Source organism: Ananas comosus, linkage group 15, assembly GCF_001540865.1.
Source record: "Ananas comosus cultivar F153 linkage group 15, ASM154086v1, whole genome shotgun sequence".
Taxonomy (NCBI): domain Eukaryota; kingdom Viridiplantae; phylum Streptophyta; class Magnoliopsida; order Poales; family Bromeliaceae; genus Ananas; species Ananas comosus.
The window spans coordinates 4,393,811-4,407,922 of NC_033635.1; positions in this window are offsets into that span (position 1 = coordinate 4,393,811).

A 14,112-nucleotide genomic window follows, 5' to 3' on the forward strand; every position below is an offset into this window, starting at 1 on the left:
AGTTAACATTCCATCAAAAAAATCATCCAATATTCTATAAATATTATTTTTACCCCTAGCACTAATTTAACTAAGTGTAATATTTAAGGTTAATTATATGATTAATTTTTAACATTTGAATCACATGATAATTTAAAATTCTCTTTAAAATCTTACAATTAAAGATCTTCAGTCTATTAAGTATAATAATTAAATCTCTTTACTTTTAAATTATACATAATTGTAATGCAATTATCCATAGTAGTATTCAACATTAATTATTTTAAGATTTATTTTTTTTATTTTATTTAAATAACTCGCATATCTCACACTAAAAATATTTTGATATCAAAATTCTTGATATTAGACTAGCTATTTCTTATATGACACACACATACACACACACCCTGTCAACCTAAGGGTTTTTTAAAAAAATTTTAGCAATTGAGTGTATATTTTCCCAACTAAATTAAAAATTTTATCAAATTCATGTGTGAGGTATCTCAATTAAAAATTTTTTTTAACTTAGTAAAGCCCAAATAAAAAAAGAAAATACTAAAAGTTCAAGGGCTTTTACCGTTAAAAAATTAAAGTTAAAGGGATCTGTTTCAAAATAACGTATAGGTAAGGGGTTTCCACATATTTTTACTGTTAATTGAAAATTTATTATCAATAATAATAAAGTAAAAATATATGAAGACACTCTCAACCTGCAGTTCCCTTCAACGCGGTCCTAACTTGAAATTATATATATATACACCATCTCATCTAAAAGTTTTTTAAAAAATTTTAGCAATTGAGTGTTTTTTCCTAACTAAATTAAAAATTTTATCAAATACATGTGTGAGGGATCTCAATTGAACAAAATTTAACTTAGTAAAACCCAAATAAAAAAAAAAAATACTAAAAGTTCAAGGGCTCTTACTCTTAAAAAATTGAAGTTAAAAGTGTCTATTTCAAAATGACCTATAGGTGTGGGGTTTCCACATATTTTTATTCTCTAATAATTAGTACTAAAAATATTATTTTTAAAATTTAGAAGAGTACTCGAAAAATTATCCCTTAATTATTTGTTGCCAAAATAACACTCCAGCTTTTCTGGGATTTGTTATTTTATAATTTAACTTTTATTTAACTAAACCTTAATCATGTTAAAGTAACGGTTCGTCACGAAAAAGTATAATTATGATAATTTTCTATATTTAAAGAGATATATGTGATATTTTTAATTTTGTGGAGATAATTATGATATTTATATAGTAGAGAGCATGGCTGTGAAATTACTTGTAACAGATAGATAATAGCTGTGTGGATTGTCCTTTTATTATTACTAGTGAAGGAGCCCGCGCTTCTCAGTGAGTAAAAATTATAAGAGAAATTAATAATAAGAGAATATCAAATATTCTCTTGTATACCTCACTTATCATAGTCACAAAAGATCCCTCACTATTTGTAGCGGGGAAGGAACCGACGACGCCTTCTCCAGCAACAGTGATAATGAAAATGACGACGATCTCTTCAGCCATGGCGGAGGGGGGAAATGGGCCCGCATTAGTGAGATAAAGAGGGAGGGAGGTGATGGTGTATAGAAAAAGATGAGGGAGAGAGGAATGATAAATTAATTGGAGATGAAAAATCTAGTGGAGGAAAAGTTTGACAATGTAAATATTTAGATGTATTAATTAAATGTATTAATTGAAAGTTTGATGAAGGAAAAGGGAAGAGTTAAATGCCGGTGAGGGTGAAGGACAACTTGACATTGGAAGTTTGGTAATGGATGTCGGATCGTTGGCATCGTTGGCGTTAACCATTAATCCTAAAAGCTCGAGCTGTTAGAAATATGCAACCAATTCACTTAAAGCGTACAGATACAGTGCCCACGGATCTCGATTGTGACTCGGCCAATCTAGCCTCACGTCACTTCGAACATGACTCGGCCCACCTAGCCTCATGCCATTTCGAACATGACTCGGCCCAACATAGCTTCTCACCACAAGGTAAAATGTTGGTCCATTTAAGCCAACAATAAAAATATTTAGATGTATTAATTAAATATATTAATTAAAAATTTGATAAAGAAAATGAAAATAGTCAAATAATGGTGAGAGTAAAGAACAACTTGTCACGTGGCAAAAAATATTAAAAATTCATATAAGTTAATAGATGACATGGCAAATTGCATACGTCTCACGGGGGTGAGAGTAGTATCAAACTCATCCAAAAAATAAAGCATTTGTAGATGATCTAATCGTTTGAACAGTTTATTTGTTGTAATGATCCTCCCAACTCTTATTTTTACTAACTTATTTATATATTTTTTATATAGTTTTATAAGAGCAAAATGATACAAATGTCTTAGTTGATCTATATATTCAAAATAAGATCTAGGGGCCTGAGTTGAACATTGTTGAATTATATGAAATAACCGTTGCATTCTAAAAAATTTTAAAGTCCAATAATTATTTTATATAATTTGACATAGTATCAAAGAATGAAATTCTGAGTTTGGGTCATTTCAAACTCCCATTGTTAGGATTTGATTAGATTTGTAATTAATTTTCTAGTTGGATAAAAATTAATATTTGAATATATTAAAGATAAATTAAAATTTAAATATTAATTAGAGTATAAATCTAATTAGATGATGATACATATTTAAATCTATTGGTGATAAACTAAATATTAATTTAAATATTATTTGGAGTAGCAATGCTAATTATTCTAGAATTTGGGTATATCTTGGGTGAAGCCTTATATATATAGCCCAATGTATACATACAAATTGGTGAATGCGCCTAGGTGGTGTATCGGATGAGAGAGTTTTTTATTATGGTGATCGTACCGTGAAAAAGCCTAGACTCGGTTGTATGCGGTGCATGTGAGAGAGAAAATGAGAGAGAATGATAGGAGAGATTCAAAAAGATTGCTCAGTTGTAGCTATTCTATTGTAGAAAAGAAGTCAGGTGTAATCTTCTTTTATTTAATAAATTTTATTTTATCCGCATATTTTTTATTTGGTTGTTTTTCTCTATTTTATAATTGTATTAGTTTTTACTGAGAAAACGAGTTTTATGCTAAAAATCTGATTCAACACCTCTATTGCAAAATTCCAACATCCAGAACTGAATCAACAGCAATCGGTATCGGAGCAGGTTGCGGATTTTCAAAATCCAAAACCAGGCGAGTACCAGATTCCCAACACCCACTATATTTATTTTTTTCCATTTAATTCAAATACATGTCATGAGTCTATCAAAAAGTCTAGAGTGTTAAATATTAAAATAATAAAATATTATTCTTTATCAGGTTTTAGAGAATAACATTTATTTTTTATTTTTAATAAACAATGATTGCAATGGCAATATTGTTCGGATAGTTAATGGGAATTCGCATATGCATGAATATTATTCAAACAGATCAAATAGAATTACTCCCGTTATTAAACTAGTTTAGTTTCTAAAATTTTCACATATATTACACTTCTTGTTTTTAATGTTAATAATTAACTTCTATAGAAATGATCATTTGTCCTCATTCATTAAAATTCTAACACATTCATTTAATCCAATTAGCGTGACAAAAAAAAGCTATTTATAGCAAAAACTATATTACTTTCATGTTCAGGGAGTAGAGTTCATCATTTACTAAAATTCAGAGACTAAAATGTGTAAGGAGAAAGTCCAAGGACTAATTCGCTCTCTTACTGTGACGCCCCAACTTCCCAGGGGGTCACCCATCCTAGGATTACTCCCATCCTAGCACGCTTAACTCTCTTAACCTCTTGGGTCTTGCCACCACCCAAAATGCTTAAGCCGGGTTAAGAGTTTAGTCCTATTATATCTTATATATAGGACTATCTGGGGTCTCACAATCTCCCCTCCTTTAAGCCCTGACGTTCTCGTCAGGCTCAGACTCACAAGTACCAGGCGATGTGAGACTCATCTCGCTAGCCCGTCATCCAGACCCTGGCTCAGCCGAGACTCATCTCATACTTCCGGCTGGTAATTGGCTCTGATGCTATCTGTAACGCCCCAACTTCCCAGGGAGTCACCCATCCTAGGACTACTCCCGTCCTAGCACGCTTAACTCTCTTAACCTCTTGGGCCTTGCCACCACTCAAAATGCTTAAGCCGGGTTAAGAGTTTAGCCCTATTATATCTTATATATAGGACTATCTGGGGTCTCACACTTACAAGATAGAGTGACTATCTTTTAGAGCAACACTAGTTGTGCACCCCAAAAGAAGATATAAATTTTACATTTTGGACTTTGTGTGGTTAAGATTTATCCACACTAGTGTTTTCAAAACTTTTTTCTTAACTAAAAATTCAAAGAAATTTTTTAAACCCTAGAATCCTAAGATATAAGATGTACACTCCTTACAGGGATCGGCGTACATAAAACATTTTCCTTATTTTGATGGTTTAGTTCACTTAATCTCTGGTCTAATCATAATTTTATCTTTTGTTGTCCCTTAATTTAATACTAGTTATCCTTTTCACTGGCCTGTCGTAACTAAGTTTTTGTCCAAGTATGTCTTTTTTAGTACTTAAATGATGGAAGCTTGTGGATTTTTTTATCATGCAACAAGGATTGGAATTTTATATTGGATAAGAAAAAAAATGAGTTAAAATAAAGTAGTCTAAAATCATGAAGGTACTAAGGTTCTAATCATTATCATTAGATTACTACTTTGGCATTATGATAATAATAGCAATAATAATAATTAATAATAACACTAATGATCATATTTGTTACCACTTCACTATCGGGCTTGCTTCTAAATTTGGAAAAGATATGGAAACTCTAAGCTGATTTTGTAAAACATTTATAGAAAAGTGATGTCATTAACAGAGTTTATTTTGATATTTGATGAATAGAATTTATTAAATCTGATTATTAATTGCTAAATGAATATGATCAGATATAATGAATCTATTATGCCTCTAAGTAAAAATGATGGTGTTTATGTCACTTTACAAGAGTATGGTACGTAATGCATCTAAGAAGGGTACCTCCTCCTTATCCCCACTAGCTATTAAAGGGCTTGAACTAATTCAAAAGGTTAAGCCCATCAATGGAGAAACTCTTACACATTATCAATATAGATATTTAAGATTTTTATGTAAATCTAATGTGAAATAATTACTATTCTTAATACCCTTGTTGACGTGTGCAAAGTGTTAATGAATGGCACATAGAGATCTATGGCAACCACACAAAATTCACATAAAAATTAGTACATGATACAAACCTAGCTACATGTTTAATACTACGTACACTACAACAGAATATGTTTTAGACGACGTTTTTTAATTAGACATCACTTTATTCTAGCGTTTTCAATATTTGGCATGTGCCGACACTATGAAGTGTCGTCAATAAATATATTTTTATCAGATACTGATAAAATTTTTCTAACGCTAGCTATATTAAAGCGTCGGTATATTTATCTCGATATGTTTACTTAACGACTTTTTGCTCGATACTTTTGCAAGCGTTGGAATTATTCTTACCGTTGTTTTAGAGCGTGCTTGTTATTATTTAAAATATCTTTAAGTGCAAGATTTGTTGAGGAACAATATTGGATGGTTTGTAAGGTAGCTTAAGCACAAAGGACCAACTCTTGCCTTTTATCTTCTGTGGTACACTAGATATTTTTAAAAAAAATCAAATTTCATATATGCAATTGAATTTGGTAGCATACGGCAAATCGGCTACAATCTTATACATATATACAATTTTGTTTGACAATAAAAGAACTTTAGGAATTGCCTTTTTTTAATTTCCTTCTCTCTATGTTTTTTTGTATAGCTAACAGTGATAGATTAAATCATGTAATGATTGTTTTTTTTTAAAAAAAAGATATAGGTGTGGCCCTACAACAGAATTAGATTATAGGGACACATGTTTGAGACACTTTTGAGTAAGTGTCTCATTTATGCTAAAACTTAAAAACACATCTACTAATGCCTAAATATAAAGCCCAATCCAATCAAAAAGAAAAAATTATTCTACTCAACCCACCACACTTAGTCCATTTGGCCCGGTTATAAACAGAAAAGAAAAAAAAAAGAAAAATTAATTACCATCTGTTTTTCTCTTTTCACTCAATTCACTAAAATTCTAGACGAAGAGCCTTTACTGTCGTCCTCCTCCGCCACCGCAGCCAACGAGATAGAGTTTCGGCGGTTGCTAAATGCTTAAATAAGTGTTGGTAAATTAGCAGCACTCTTTTAGGTTATAGAGACACTCTTTAACTGTCACTATATACCTAGCGACCCCACATATAGCAACACTTTTTAAAATTGTCGATAATTTTAGCCAGCAGTACTTTTTTGACATGTACCTATATTTAAAAGTGTCGTTATAGATCGTTTTTGTTGTAGTGGATCTACCAAATGAGACCTAGATAGAAGAGTTTTTTTTCCAAATTTTTCCTATTGATTGACATAATTATTTGATATTTGGGATGCTTGTGAGTTTTCCTACTGAAGTTGAAAGTTCGATATGAGCGAGAGATCAGAGTATACATGTCGTGAGTTCAATGATACAACAATTGCCAGCACCATTTACTTTCTCGAGATCGCAAGTTCAATCTTCAAGATCTATACGAAAAATAAGGTCCTTTTCCGTGGCGATTCGATGCAACGTTTTCCTATTCCTAAACAGTCCATGAGTTTTTCTACAGGTTATGATGTACTTTGCCTTTTACTTTTGTATACTTTCAACTTGTTTTTCTGATAAGTATGAGTGTTCATGAGACAGGGTAGGGGCCTCATCACCCTCTCACTTATCTATATTCATGAAAGGATTTTTGGTCAATGAAACAATTAATTATCCCATGCTTTTACTAAAAGATGGTTGGAACCTAATACATTATTTATTAAGTGGTGCCTTTTGTACTAATTTCAACATGGTTACTGACAAAAAAAAGAAAAAAAAAAAAAAAAAGCCCTAGTGAGTTGCAAAGTAAATGGATGATTTATTGAGGAATTGTCAGTGGGTCCTCAAGAAATTTTTAAGGATTCTTTGGAGTTGAAGTTGTAATATTCTTGAGCAGTTCCCTATTAGAAAACTGGTTTAAAGGAAATAGAATTGTAAAATTAATTAGGTTAATAGCAAAAAGAGTGAGGTGAATCTTATTTGTCATTAGACATCAAACTTCCGGTCTAGCAAAATAACGAAAATTTAGAATTGACTCTGATAATATATTATTTAAATATCATTAACTTTTTCAGTAAATACTGATTCCATAGGTCAATAACAACGAACGATGTGTAAAAATGAAAAATAAAGGGCAAAAGATATAGATGCCCATTCAGTGTAACATTATGTGCAGAAAAATTCATGATACAATTCCGCTCCTCATCTTTGGGAGGGAAAGGGGTGGGAGAAAAAGAAAAAATATCTAATTTAGTTGTTGGATTTCAATCATTCTGATACATTTCACCATTAATGAGCGGTAACTTATACTGTAGAGAAATTGCGCCTGAAGATATTGTTTATCTAAAATCGCCATAATAATTTAAGATAGGATTGTGAACTCTAGTGAGTTGCAAAGTTTATATGTTACTACTTATATATTGAAGAATATGTAGGTTAAATATGCAATTTATGATATTTTTGGTTGAATTGCACTTTTATATATTGTAACTTTTATTGATCTTGTAATTTTATATGCATAAATAGTTTATTATTGAATGACAATTAGCTAAAATATTATTTATAATTTTTTAATGCATTATCTATTATTCAATATTTAAAAATTAGTATAATATTTAGTGATATTTGAATTTAGATGTTGGATATTAAATTATAAATAGCAATATTTAGTAATGTTGGGAATAGTTGCTTTATACTAACATTAGCAACATTTAGTAATGTTGGGAATGGTTAAATTATACCAACATTAGCAACATTTACAATTGTTGGGAATGATTATATTATAATAGGATTAGCAACATTTAGTAATGTTGGGAATAATTAGTTATGCCAACATACAATAAAAGTTGCAAAATCTACTTATATAGCAACACTTGTTATGTGCCTCTTTATGCTTAATATTAGCAACATTTTACTCAAATGTTGGTAAAGGATTCACCAACTAGGGCATAGGCAACGTTAAATACTAAATGTTGCTAATAATTTTAGCATCAATTTTATGTTTTTTAGCAACAATAATAGATGCCACCAAAACATAAATTTTTTGTAGTGTCTCTGGCTTATTATCCTTCCTTCCTGGTGGAGTTTTGCTTGAACATCACCCTATAGTTTGCTATTTCCTAGTTCTTATTTTGTCGAGCCTAGTTAAACTTCTATGTTAGTGTTAGGTGGAGGGAGAGTACCAAAGTACTAATCCCCTCAAATGTGCAGTAATGTTTGTGGAGTGATAGTCCAACAAAAGTACTAACTCTTTAAGCTGTGTACTGTGTCATTATTGTTGATCTTTTCACCCTTGAAGCTTGCCAAAGTACTAATCCCTTCAATGTGTAGTAATGTTAGTAGAGTTATATTCCAAAAGTACTTACTCTTTAAGCTTTGTACCATGTTATTCCCTTCAAATGGGGTTTCATAAATTAGCTAGTAAACTGTTCACTAGTAAGCGACAGTAGCAAATTAAATAACATGCAGTACTTAGCTGAAAATGTGAATCAACTAGGATTCGAACTTGAAATCTCAGATGCCAACCATCAAACTCTTTGCCACTTGCGTTAAGGACGGTTGGTCAAAATAGGATACAGTAGCAAAGAGGAAAAAAAGGATTCAGTAAATTTTAGAATATATTTTTAGAAAAGGTTAGTACGCTGTTAGCTTCGTTCTTTTTTAAAAAATAAAATTAACTTAAAAATATGTAATAACTAAGGTTTCAAACTTAGAACTTTGAATGCCTACTATCAAATCCTATACTATCTATATGGTTTAAATATTAAATTTGTTAATGAATTGAAAAAGTTACCACTACGAGGTTTACTAGTTTTCATAATGGTTTAATAATTATTATGACCGCTTCATCCAAGTTTTCATCGGACTGGATTAAGAATTGATTTATGATCTAACTAGAAAAATTTATCTAATATTTATTTGAGCAGAAAAATAAATAATTATGCGGAAAACATATGCTCCCATCTAGAGGAATATTTTCGTGTACCACAACATTATTCTAAGGGTGCGTTTGGTTCGAGTTATTCTGGCAGAATTATAGGCAATCCTGCCAGGATAACTGTGTTTGGTTAATCCGTTATGTAATCTAGTCGTTAATGCAGCATTACAAATCGAGCAGGATTACATCGAAAATATTAACGGGAGGGGGGTCGTGTATCTTGCATTACTGAAACCCGTTAATACTACATATTATGTAAAATGACAATTTTACCCTCCAACAACTCCAAATCTAATTAACAGCATTATTTTCATCTCTCGACTTCCCCCCGGCCGTCTCTCTCGCACGCCGCTTTCTCTCGCTCTCTCTCTCTCAACGTCTCTCTCTCTCTCTCTCTCTCTCTTTCTCTCGCACGAACACCTATCATCTTCTATTGCGTCGTCCTCCTAAGTAATCATCACGATCTCCTTCCCTCTATTCGTCATTTTCGCAAAAAATAATATTCAAATGACCAAAACAAAGGCAATTTTGGAAAAACTATACTTTTATGTCATAATTACTAAATTTGATAAACTGAACTAAACATATTAATGCTATAAACACTGTAATCTACTATTACATTACTGTATTAAACCAAACGCTCTAATGCAGCATCAGTAGTAATCTCACGCCGAAATCCAAAATACCTGGATATGTCGATATACTTTGTAATATTACATAACTCGAACCAAACGGGCCCTAAAGGGCATTTGGTTTGGCATAAAATAAAATAAAAAATTATTTTTGGTATTAAAAATATTTTTCTATTTGTTTGGTTCGACATAAAACTATTCTTTCGTAAAATCATTTTTACAAATTTGGGGAAAAGTTTGAAGTTTTCTGTTATTTTTTGACGAAAAACGAAAACTCAAGCCACTAAAATTTTTGTTTATTCTTTTTTTTTTCACCGAACCAAATAAATTTGAATTTTTTTTTTTTCAACCAAACAAATGTTGATGAAAAATTATTTTTTCACCCTACAAATCAAATACTACAAAATGTAAAGAAAAAAAGAATTCCATCGAAATTTTTTTATGAAATCATTTCCCACATATCCAAAACATTGTGCCCTGGCATTAATTAGTGCATTGCATTGTTTTCACAATGCACATCATTGGGAGATCATCTTCTTTCTTGCACAAAGAGGCCATTTTTTAGTACCATGAATAGAGAGCACATCAAGTGTCAGATCTTGCACAAGCATTTATTCCCTACGTTGCTCAGCCCCTCTATTAATGTGAGAACTTGCTCCTGCAAATACTATGCAGCAGCACATTTATGAGCTTGCATTCGATTGCGAGCCTCTTCAGAAAGTTGCAGGCCTCTGCAAGAAGAAAAAAAAAGTCTAAAATGCATCAGTTATATTAGTGGTGTGGTTTTTCCAACCAATCAGTTTATTTTTTTAGAATTTATCTAGCTATATATTCTGTCATGATTATCTGAAAATTATTTTTATTTTACTTTTTGTAACAAAAAAAAAATGATTGGCTAGTTATTGATAATATGGTAGAAGTGTGACACAGTAAATTTTCTTCTTCGTCATATACTTTTAAGAGCCCACTCAAGAGAGAAAATCTTTTGATTTTCAAAGAAAAAATTTGTACCAGGGGATTCAATTATGACATAAAACACACACATGATGGTAAAAATAAGGCTTAGTACAAACATTATTTCCACATTATTTTACGCATGGAAGATAATAATGTTTGGTAGAGGAGATTCAGGAATGCTTTTAGTGGTTAACTAGATACAGACTCTCGTTGAAATGATTCTTTTTAGAGTCCTATTTTTGAAGCACTTTTTAACTTCCACTATAATAAAACTATTGAATTTTTTGTGAGCAATGCTAACCCTACAATCACATTTTCAGTGATCTTACAACTCTGTTATCCGAGCGTCATATTTTTCAACGAGTCTTATCATCCTTCTTTTTTTATTACTAAAATTCAGAAAAAATATTTTAAGCCCTAGAAGGTAGGATTATAATTCTTGAATTCAAAATTGTACCATAATATTTGGACTAGAGATTGTAATCCCTTTTTTTTTTTTTTTTTTTTTTTTTGGTGGGTCATAGACTTAACATTTCTTATTTTTACTTTTTCGAGATAGAAAAAGCTTGTCATAACTCATAAGTCAACAAGACAACTTAAAAAAGATTTAGGAATTTACATACTCTTTGATTTGGTAATAAACTTGGGATAGTCCAAGTTATTGGCTATATTCTCCTAATAAACACCATATTTTGTCTATGCATGAATTATCTTGATTAAACCACCTAGAATAAGTAGGGAGAAATTGTTATATTGTATTATATTAAAAATTTTAATTATTACATCCTAATAAATTTAATGTAACAATTAAACTATGCAAAATATTACAAATGTAATGTAAATATAAATTGTTATTATATATGTAATACATTATTTAGGTAAAAATATATAAAACTTATATGAACTATAGATCATTTTGATTCGACTACTCAATTGTTTAAAATTTTGATTTTAGTACTCAACTTTTTAGTTTATTCGATTTGACTGATTTGACGACTTTTCGGATATAAATCTAAGTTATATAATTACTTATTTTAATAAATTTATAGTTATGCGAATTTTATAGAGTGTACTAATTAAATCCATAAAGATAACCAATGGATTCAAATTTTGAAGTTAAAGAACCACTAACTAGCTCAAATAAAAACAACCTACAAATAGTAAATTAAAATTTTTAAAGATTAGGTAGCTAGATAAAAATAGATGATAGTTGAGATAAGTTTTATACTTTTTTACATATTACCTATGGAGNTCTGCACTGATTTTTTCCTTCTTGTCTTGGCAGGCCAGCTCACAGTAATTTTTATTTCAATTTATATCATCAATCCAATAATCTGAAAAAAAAAAAAAAAAAAAACTGTTTCTGATAAATGCATCTCCAAATAAACTGTATTTTAATGGTTAAAAAAAAAGAAAAATAAAAATTCCAGAGCTTCTCACGTAAAATAAAGATAGAGTGTCACTTTTTCCTGTGTGAGATCACGAAAATCAAAACTAAGCATAATATATATAATTTGTTTAATTATTAAACTATAATTTATTTGAATTCGACATGATAGTACGAGGATAAAATTTCAATGGGAACTCCTCAATGACACCGCGGAGAGCCTCCTATCTATTGCCACGTGTCAGTATATGGCCTCCATTCAAAGGTCCGTCGAAAATTTTTTAATTCTAAAACTCAAAATTCAAGTAAACTCTAGAGGATAGAATTATAATAATTGGATAGAGATAAAACTGACACGCGGTAGCAAATTGAAGGCTCATCAACATGGTTTCGTTGAAAAGCTTTCCACTGAATTTTATACTAGGTTCGCTACTAATGAATGATAATACGATAAATAAGGACTTAACATAAAATAAGTAAGATACTATACATAAACTTTATTATAAAGTGTAAGTACATTTTATAGGCTATCATCTAAGAGTTTATAGAAAAGAATAAATTAAAGAAAATTAATAAGGCAATTGAATGAATCTTAGATTTTTTAATACTGTGGTTTAAGATTAATATATAATATTACTTATAAAATAAATGAAAGATTTGCCTATTAAAGTCACCTTTATTTTTTATTTTTTTATTTTTTTGAGAGAAAAATAGCAAGCTATCCACTTCATTCATAATGCGGTATGAATTAACCTGGTAATTAAGGAGGAAACAAAAACAACAAAAATAGAGAGGAGAGGAGAAGGGGGGGATGAGATAGAGGAGAGGGACGGTGGAGGAGGATTAAGTTACAGGTGTACAATTAACGGCATTGTTCGAACTAATTCCACGTCAGTAAATGTATACCCCGAAAAATCTGAGTTAGGCTCGAGCCTTGTTCTATAAAGATAATTCTGTTTCTTTCTACCTGGATTACCCACTACATAGCTGAAGGTCCGATCGAGTTCTTTTAACCGACTATGACTGTCATTTTCAACTTTCGTAGTACAAAGGCCACCATTTCAGATGGCCATAGAAAGCAAATGTTAGTGGCCAAAATTGTGAATAGACTTGGGGAACCATTTTTAGTTTGCTTCATATTTCTCTATGTATGGTCGGTACTATATATATATGGCCAAAAAGTCATAAAATGAAAAGGAAAAACTAGTCAGCAGGACATAGCAAGGGAGAATAAATTCCCATTTAATATGCTGAGAATTTGGTTAGCATATTGAAACAAAGTCGCTTTGGGATGGAATTTTCGAAGCCCACATGGGATTCAGTGTGTACAAAGAGTCCTTATTTGGGCTTATTGGGCTAAAACAGCTTCTCTGCTCGCAAAAATTTGATTTCCATTGAGCGAAAAGCTTTCCAACGATGCCTCATTGAAGAACTCCAAATCATTATCCTATATCACTTTATTTATCTATATTCAAGAACTATAATTCTTTTTTCTGGAGTTCAATTTTTTTGAAAAAAATTTTAGCATTCAAAAATATTCGAAAAGAATTATTGGATGAAGACAAAATTAATACGTGGTGGTGGATGCGTCGTTGAGAAACTCTCCGGTCAAGATTTATCGGAAGTGGAGGTGGGACTCCTAAAAGCACCAGCTCTTAGTTTAGTACTTTTGACTTCGAAATAAATGCATAAATGTTTCCTAAATTTTAATCTTTTTCAACTTAAATCCTCTAAACTTTTAATTTTGATAATTAAACTAACTAAGCTTTATCAAATAGTTTCGTTCGTCTTCTCCTTAAGCGAAGTTATTAGAGATGTCTATAGACCGGATTGGATCAGAATAGTTAATATATATTGTACATTTATGCTAAAATGAAATGGGTGAGGAAAAAAAAAAAAAAAAACCCTGACAAGGTGTTTACATTTCCCCATTATAGGGCTTACAAATCTTTTTAATTTTTAGCAGTAAAAACAAAGCTTTTTTTTTTACCTTGAATTTGAAAGATAGATGTATAATATAAGCCGGAATAGAATATATAAATAGCACCGCTCTT